Raw genomic sequence first — 9,601 nt, 5'->3', positions numbered from 1 at the left:
TCCTGCTTTCCCCACAGCAAAAGGGCCATAACAGCTTAAGAAAGTCTTGCTAAGGAAGAATACCCCAGATGCAGCAAGAGGATGTCTTTTAGCACTCTTACAAATCCAGGAGGCATTCTGGGGTTTGCCTCATGGCTGGACTGTATCATGCAGCACTCTGGAGTTACTGAGTAATGCAGATGCAGTGTGGCAGCTAGGCACAGACTCCTGTAGTTTAGACAGCACTCAGAATTTGTCTTTGGTACTTCAGGAACAGCCAGGAATTAGGAGGATGCAAAAGTGGTTTTAAAAAAAGCCCCTATTTTCTGCTTGCAAGTTCTGTGTCACTCTTGAGAGGCAGCCCAGAATCCAATTCTCTTTTTTTAAATGAAATAGTCATTTATGAACCTCTTGACTATAGCCAGCTTAGAGCTAAAATGTGACCCGAGTTTAATGAACCAGGATCCATCTTTTTTTAATAGTGATGTTACTACTGGAAACATAAACTATTAAAAATCATGGTAATATGCATTTGCTGATCAGTAATGCAAACAGTTTATAGTCCTCTTCGGTCTGTGTCATAAACTACATCACTTTTCCTAACACCGAGACTAGAAATAAATAGTTCAGGCATATGAGGCACAATCCTCAGTAGCACCATTGTCACACACAATGCAGCTGAAATGGAAGGGATTACAAATTGGCCATTCTTCAGATTTCTGAGTCCTGGGACCTAAACTCACTTGTTCCAACTAAAATGGCCCTTATGACTCATCCTGCCAGCCAGAGATTAGCTCCGACTCTACCTATTCCAACCCCTCTCACACCCTGTCCGTATCCTTTAACCAGCTCTAACATGTCCCCTTCAGTAGAATGGTGCCAGGATGGACTAACTTTACCTTGAACTTGACGTGAGGAAATATCAGTGCTATATCGCTAATGGGGCAAGAAATCTTAAGACGTGTTCAGTTTTCAAATTCAATTTACAGAGAACATAGCAGCCACCACATTTCATAAAAATCCATGTACACCTCCTTTGTGTTCATAATGGAAACATTTTTGAAACTATGAAATAATAAAGCATGGGTAGAGCTGTCTAGTGGTTATTGCTGCTGATGCATATTCAAGAGATCTGCATTCTTTTTCAGGTTTCCTCTGTGCATTCCTGGCCAAGTCGCATAATATTTTTGTTCCTGTTTGTCCACCTTCAGCAAATATAAGTTCATGGGTGTAGGTCAGAAGGGACCTGAGCAGATCATCAAGTCCTACACCCTGCCCTGGGCAGGAATGAATACTGGACTCACATGACCCCTGGTAAATTTAAGCTCATATGACCCCAGCTAGGTAATCATCAAGCCTCCTTTTAAAGACCCCTAAGGTAGGAGCGAGCATCATTTTCCCTGAAAGCTGGTTCCAGATCCTGGCCGCCCTGACTGTCAAGTAGTGCCTCCTGATGTCTAGCCTGAACCTACTCTCAATCAACTTGTCGCCGTTATTCCTCATTACTCCACGAGGTGCTCAGGGGAACAGGGTCTCACCCATTCCCCTCTGGTCCCCCTGGTAAGGTTATAGACGGCCACTAGATCCCCTCTCAGCCTTCTTTTGTGGAGGCTGAACAGGTTCAGGTCTCGTAGCCTCTCCTCATAGGGTCTGCTCTGCTGCTCCCTGATCATATGAGCAGCCCTCCTCTGGACTCTCTCAATGCTGGCCACATCCCTCCTGAAGTGCAGCACCCAGAACTGGATGCAGTACTCCAACTGCGGCCTGACCAGCACCGCATAGAGGGGGAGGATCACCTCCTTGGACCTGCTCATGATGCATCTGTGGATGCATGACAAGGTGCAGTTAGCCTTCCTGACCACGTCCTCACATTGGTGGCCCATGTTCATTTTAGAATCGATAATGACTCCAAGATCTCTTTCTGCCTCTGTGCTTTCAAGAAGGGAGTTTCCCAGCCTATAGGTATGCTGCTGGTTCTTTCTGCCCAATACTTGTCAGTATTGAATCCCATCCTATTCACATTTGCCCACCCCTGTAACCTGTCCAGGTCCAGTTGTATCCTATCCCTCCCTTCTAGCATGCCCACCTTACCCCAAATCTTGGTGTCGTCAGCGAATTTGAACAGGGTGCTTTTCATCCCCTTGTCCAAGTGGCTAATAAAGAAATTGAACAGTATGGGCCCGAGGACCGAGCCCTTGGGGACTCCACTGCCCACATCCCTCCAGATTGAAAATGACCCATCCACCACCACTCTCTGGGTACAGCCCCCTACCCAATTTGTGACCCATCTGACTGTGTAGGCATCAATGCCACAGTTGCCTAGCTTTTTTATGAGAATGTGCATCCAAGGGGAGGTGGAGAAAGCAAGAACATTTTGAGCCATGACCATAACTGGAAGTATTCAAATAACACAGAAAAGACTATTTTTGCAATAGCTCTAGTTTAATCTGAAGCAGGCAACACCTGACATCTCATTAAAAAACCTGAAGAGGTCCAGACTGATTACCTGACCTCAACGCAAGCTCCAGGCCTCTTCAGTATAAAAATGCCTCCAGAAAAACACTGAGAATATGCAAGTTCATATTTTTTGGCTTGATCTAGTGGCATTGAGTTTTGCCACTGACTTCAGTATGAGCAGAACCACATCCAAGCAGGGTTCTTAGATTGCAGACATCTAGGAAAATTGATATACTTCACTTCACAGCTTGGTACCTATCATATACAGTTTTCAACCTTCTCCTTTATTCCCCACCTGTGAAATATTCTTCCTCCTCTTCCTTTCCTTCATTCTCTCATGAACATGTGGTAACTAGAATGATGGACCATGTTGGGCTTCTAGTTTTTCTGCTTGTGTCTGTAGTGATTTGGAGGCACTGTCATTTGATAAAGAGGCACTTTTCTCTACATGGCTGAGCCCCATGGGAGTGTCCAGATGAGCGCACATGTGCATTTCCCCAAGGACAAATAGTTATGCTGCTGCTACTTGTCCCTGGGAATTGCCTGTGCATGCATGCTCTGGTGCGTGGCAAGTTACCCAGGTGGGGTAGGGGCACCTGAGCTAGCCCCAGCAGCCTTACTTGGGGTTCTGGGAGGCCTCCTGGGGCTCCAGCGGTGGTGATCTGGCAGCAGGGAGCCTGGCAACCAGTTGAAGTGTGGCTCCAGCTGGCCAGGCTCCAGTTTCAGGCAACACATGCTACCACCGTGTGCACAGCTCTGCTTTTTTCTAATGTGGGTTTTTTTGACACCAGGAGATCCTGGTGTCAAGAAACGCCCCAATTGTGAATTAGCAGTGCAGGAAATGCCTGCATGTGCAGTATGTGGCACCATAAATGGGTCTGCAGTGCTGTATACCGTACATGTGCACTTGCCTGGATCGCGCACAACTGGGGCAGATTCTGACCTCAGTAAATGTCTTATATATAAATGGAATTACTCCAAAGTAACAGAGAGCAGAATATGATCCAGGTATGTTTGATGATAAAAACAAGTGATCTCAATGTCTGAACAATGAGGAGGAACACTATCCTGTTATCAAAGCAAGGTCTAGAAGGATAGGTTCTTTCAAGCCCAATTGCAGATACCTGAACATTGAAGGTATCCCCAAGTGCTTCTCTTTTAGCTCAGTTCTAAAAAACATGTCTCACAAATAAAGTTGAGTTTAAGTAAAAAAGCTTCTCGATCTGCTCGGAATCCTTCCTACAACCACTAAAGATTCTGATTCACTGGTTTAACCTGGGAAAGCTGAAGAACCAATAGTGGCTACAAAGACTATGGAGGAATATAAAGGTAGTCAGTCACTTGCCATAGTATGATTATTTATCCACAGATTCAAGGGAGTCTAAGAACTCTGGGCCAATTATTTTCTCTTTTTAGAGTATGTACTTCAAAACTGAGAGTCCCGGGCAGCTGCTGGCTGGGCTTAACCTGGCTAGAGAAGGAGAGGTGTGGGGGGGGGGGGGGGGGGGGGGGAAGTAGGGTGGAATCAAGCCTCCATGCTTCGTGCCCACCCCTGCCCCTCAGCTACCCAGGTGAGGTATGGGGGCTTCATTCAACCCTGCACCCCCACTCCAGGGCAATGAAACTACCTATGGCCAAGAACACAAGAAGCATCCCTCAGAGGTCCAAGGATGGAACAACACTAAAGACAGCTCCACCATCAATGCATGACGGAAGGAATACTTTTAAGACCTCCTGAACCAATATTCTAATGTTGAAGACAATACCATCTAAGCCATTCCACAACACCCATTAAGAATTACCTTGCAGATTCACCAACTTATCAAGAGGCCTTGAAAGTCCTTAAACAGATGAATAACAACAAAGCATATGGTCCTGATGGAATACCAGCTGAAATTTATAAGCAAGGTGGAAAAACCTCTCTCACTTTCATTACAATGAAAATCTGGAGATATGAATAGCTTCTCAGTGACTTGAGAGATGCCAGCATCATTACCATATTCAAAAAAGGAGATAGAATTGCAGCAATTAGATGTGATTTTTGTTGTTGTTGTTTCTGGACAGCTATAGGAGAAGTGCTGTAGCAATACCAAAATATTTACATGGCCTTCATAAATGTGCCTGGGGCCTTTGATTCAATCAACAGAGAGGCCCTATGGAAAATCCTGATGATATTTAGATGCTTGACAACATTTGTTACTGTTATCAGACTTCTTCGCAATGACATGACAGAAACCGTTCTAAGTATTGGCTCAGAAATAGACCCCACAACTGGAGGTAAACAAGGATGTGTGATTGCACCAACACTCTTTTCCAACTATATAGCAGCTATTCCACATCTCATTGCTGACAGACTTCCATCTGGAGTCAGTATCCGGTATCACATGGACGGAAATCTCCTTAACATCAACCAGTTACATTGCATACTAACATAACCAACACTTGATCTTCAATACCAGTTGATGGTCATGTCATGCTTACCTACTCAATTTAAGAGCTCCAATTACTCTTGGTTGCTTCTGTGAGGCATATGAAATGCTTGGACTCGCTGTCAACTTCAGAAAAAATAAGATACTTTACCAACCCACCCCAAATCAACCAGCAGATCCTCCACAAATTACAATTAGAGTGCAGTTCTTGGACACTGTTGAGCATTTCCCCCACATGAGTAGTCACCTTTCCCAAAAAGAAAAACATAAACAACACTATTCAACACTGGATAAAATCTGCCATTGCTGCCATTGGATGTTTCCAAAAGTATATCTTTGATGATCATAGCATCAGAAGCCAAATCTACTTCTTGTCTTCCAGGCTGTTATCATTCCTATCCTGTTGTATGGATGTGAAACTTGGACAGAATATTACAAACCCCTGAAAGTTTTGGAATATTACCATCAACAACGTATTCAGAAAATCCTCTATATCAATTGGAAAAACAGAAAAACAAATGCAAAATGCAAATGTTGTGTTTCAAGCAAGCACCAATAGTATTGAAGACATGTTTATATGGCACCGGCTCTGTTGGACTGGACATGTTATAAGGATGCCCGACAACTGTCTCCCAAAACAGGTCCTATACTCCCAAATGTGTTGATGGTCACTGCTCTAGAGATGGGCAAAAGATGAGATTCAAGGACAGATTGAAGACCAAGGTATCAGTCATTTCAACCAAAGTCACTTCACTCTCGGGGTGGATAGATGAAAGAGACAAAGCTGTGACCCACAACACCAGAATCTACTTCTTTCTCCCTGAACTATTTGTCACATCTGCAGTCAAACGTGGATCTCAGATTGGCTTCCTTAGTCATCTATAGACTCACCAATGGCATCCCTATTTACTGGAAGACTTTCATCCTTGTTTCAATGGATTACAGCTGCTGCCAAGATGGAAAGCTATCCCTACACCACCACCTCCTTACTACCTTACTGTCTGGAACTAATTTTAACTTAGCCACTTCTTCCCCAAAATGAATCAAAGATAAAAGAATCAGTAATGCACTTTTAGGGGGAAGGAGGCATCTTTAGGGTGGAACTGAACTGATTAAGTGAAAGTCAGAACAAGCAGGGCATTAGTACTTTGTATTTCTCTTTTGCTGACTGATCACATTTTGAAGGCCAGAGAGGGATGTGCACCAGGCGTAGCTGGCTCTCTCACAGCTCGGCCTCTCAGCTTCTATCTTAGAGCCAAAGTTTGCTTGTAAATACCACAGAAAGTTAATTCCCTTGAATCCTTGGGCACTTTGCATAGGGAAACGTTCCTTCCTTTACTCAGACTTCCCTGAAGTCAGGGCCAGTCAGGTCCTATCAAGAGCAATAGGGGGAAAGGAAGGAGGCATGTGCTTTAGTGCTGTAACCCAGCAAATGGAAGGATGCCAACCATCAGATAACCCCTAGTGTTTCTATTGAACCTTCCTGAGAACTCTGCAGCATAAGTGTTATAGATCACTCATTTCTAGTGGCTGTGAGGATTACAACTCCAAAAGCCTGGAAGAGAAGTGACACTCCTACAATCACTGACTGGTTTTAAAAAGTTTGGGAAGTTTTAGTACTGGAAAAGTTATCCTATCAAGTCAGTGTTCTGCAGAGGAGAAGGCAAAAAGATGCTTACTTGGAAATTTTTGGAATTTGTTTAAAACAAAACCAAACCAAAAAAGGATCTCCTGAGACTCCAAACCAGAAAATATGAACAACTTTTTTGAATACTGAAGTGCAAGTTCTATGAGCTGGCACTTACAAATAAATTTAGGATAAACCTAAAAATTAAAAACAGAGTTGAGTAGAAGATAATGAAATGTGTCTTACACAGGGATCTGGGGGAAAGGAAGGGAGGGATAGAATTTTCTAATGTCTCTATTGTATACAGCTGAAAAAACACAGGGACTTAGGGAGGATAATATTGAGGCACTGCTGGAATCTGCTGGGAGGAGAAGAAGGGAACCTAAGTCTTCTGTGGGCATTGATTTGGGTTGTGGTATGACTGGTGATGTTTTTGAATGTTAAATCTGTTATTTTATGGTCTGGATTCATTCAAAAATAAAGTTGTGTTGTTTCATTTAAATAGAGGATTTAGGAACTGAGAAAGCATATTCCTCAACTCCTGCTATAGGTGGGGACTACCAAGCCACCAGAGTGATTTTGCCAAGTGCTTACATATGAAGAGAAAAGCATTAGAGGAAACTTGCCACCAATACATGGACATGGCTCTGGGTTGGTTTGGAGTATTTTTATGAAGCAACAGGTGAGGATTTAGCGTATCTGATTTCTGAAGAAGCCCAGTATGAAGGCTATATTATTAGGGCAATTAAAAGCAATAACAATGATGTTCACCACCACTAAAATAAAGCTGCCACGAGCAACATAAAGCTTCAGAAGCTGATGTGAAGGGTGCAGCAAAGAAGCACTTCTGTCTCTGCACTTGTTTCTGTCCCTTTCTCCCATCCTTTGGTGGTACTGCCTGTAAACATTAGGGGCAGAGATTACAGCTTCCCAGAGGACAAAGAATAAATAATACCTAATTCCTGGCTAATCTTAGCCATAGGTCTGAAAATCAGGCCATGCTGCTTGGGCAAAGAGTAAAACCCCTTCTTGCTTCTTGCAAACTCTAAGTGCTCCCATTCTTATTTTTTTGTACAAAAAAAAAAAAATTGAGAGAGATCGATGGAAAAAACAAAACGAAACAAATGATTGGGACCTCTTTAAAAAAAAAACAACAAACCAAAAAAAACAAAGGGAGAGGTGGGGAAAAGACAACAGGAAAGTAATCGCATGGGAAAGAGAGGGAGCAAATTAACCAGGCTGGGGACACGTTAGGAGAAGGCAAGCAAGACCCAGAGACAAAACTCCAGTTAATTACTTTTGACATGATCAGCTCCTTGGGTCCCACTGGAGAAAGCACTCGGGACTGGCCGGCCTGAATGGTGGAGGAGAGAAAAGTAACTCTGCCCTCCGACAAGTCCCTCTGCCAAGTCTGGGCTGTGCGCTCTGTCCAAGATCCCCTCTTTCTTTGCGCAGAGAGAGAGAGAAAAAACACAGTTAACCACCTGTCAGGGCTGAGGACACAATAAGGCAGCCCCAAAAAGAGCTTTTCATGCATGCGTAATATATTTGTTCAGCTATTCACTTAATGAAGCTGATAAATGTGATGCAAAACAATAGTCAAGTTAATCTATTTAGTAAAATGTTTTGAGACTTTCAGGCGATGTTAAGGAGGGTAGTGTGTTCGGGGACATTTTCATTTCAATACGCTCATCTCTCCCCTCTTAGGGGGTTCAGGCAACCTATGTGAATATAATTTCTTATAAATGTGTCTTTAATGGGTTTAATTCACCCTTGCCAGCTGTTTTTTAGCCTATTTTGTAAGAGCAAAACAAACGTGCCAGGCTTGGAAAGCTAGTTAAAATTAGTTTCGGTCACTGGGGCCAAGCTATATTTCCTGCAAACCATCTGCTTGATTGGCACAATAGAAGGATTTTCAAGAAAAGGGGGGGGGGGATCTAGAAGCGCTTTGAACGACCCAACAGTTACTGTTCCTTGTGCTGATTTCTAAAGGTGAAGCCTTAGGTGTCTTAATATAGCCCGCACCAAGCGCTCCCATTCAAGCGCTCAACGAGGTCGATAAGCATCATTAGAAGCGCATTAAACCCGAGGCCAGAACGACCCCCTTCCCCTCCCACCGCCTCCACCGGGGGTCAAAATAAAAATAAATAAAATAAAATAAAACCCAATGTATTTCTTGAAGCTGTAGAGTCGGAGAACAACACGCCCAAGGGGCCAAGCTATAGAGAGCCCTTTTGCTCTCTGCTGAATCAGCAGCGGGCAGGACCTGCTGCTACCTGGCTCCCAGCTGCCTTATAAAGAGCTGCGGGGGTGCCTGGGCTGGCAGGGGAGAAGCGTTTGGGAAAGTCAGGGTAAGACACGGGAAGGGGAAAGCGCAAGACCCCGAGCCCCGTCAGTCCCCTGCATCTTCGCTCCCCTGTTGGATGAGAGCCTCGGGATCCCGGGGACTGCACCTGCTTGCCATGAGCCCAGGACACACCGAGCCGGGTGGTACCTCTGGGCCATGCTGCACCGCGGAGAAAAAAAAGCCGTGCCCGGGTGTCTGGCTGCAAAGGGGGGGTCCCTTGGGCAGCTGCCCCCATGCCTTGCTGGGCGCTGTGGGGGAGCGCCGGGCTCTGCAGCGCTTCCCACCCGCGAGTGGGAGGCAAGAATAGATGAAACCGTCACGAACCGACTTGGAAAATGGATTCTCCTTTAAAGGAGAAAAACGTGGGAGCCCGTGGCTTTTCCCTTGCAGGCGGCTTGGGGCACCCACCCCCTGCCCCATGCACTGAGGGGCTGGGGACTGGGGGCACTGGCCATCACTGCTGGGTCCTGGTCCAAAAAAAAAAAAAAAAGTTTGAGAACCACTGAACTAGAGGAAACCCCAGCGCCTCTTTGCTTTTCCAACACAAGGACATGCATTAATAATAAAATGTTAATAATAATAGTAACGATGCCGGTAGTGCTGCCAGCCCTTTGCTGCACTCAAAGGACGACTCCGATTTCCCCGCTGTGCCTCGGAGGTGCAGCAAGTGGCAAGCCCCGCAAGATCAAGGCGGTGGGACACGTCCTCGCAGGCAAGGGCGATGCTCAGGAAGGGACCCAGCTCCGACATGGGTGGGTGGGT

This window comes from Alligator sinensis, unplaced genomic scaffold (genome assembly GCF_000455745.1).
Source record: "Alligator sinensis unplaced genomic scaffold, ASM45574v1 scaffold442_1, whole genome shotgun sequence".
Classification (NCBI taxonomy): domain Eukaryota; kingdom Metazoa; phylum Chordata; order Crocodylia; family Alligatoridae; genus Alligator; species Alligator sinensis.
This window is presented reverse-complemented; position numbering follows the sequence as displayed.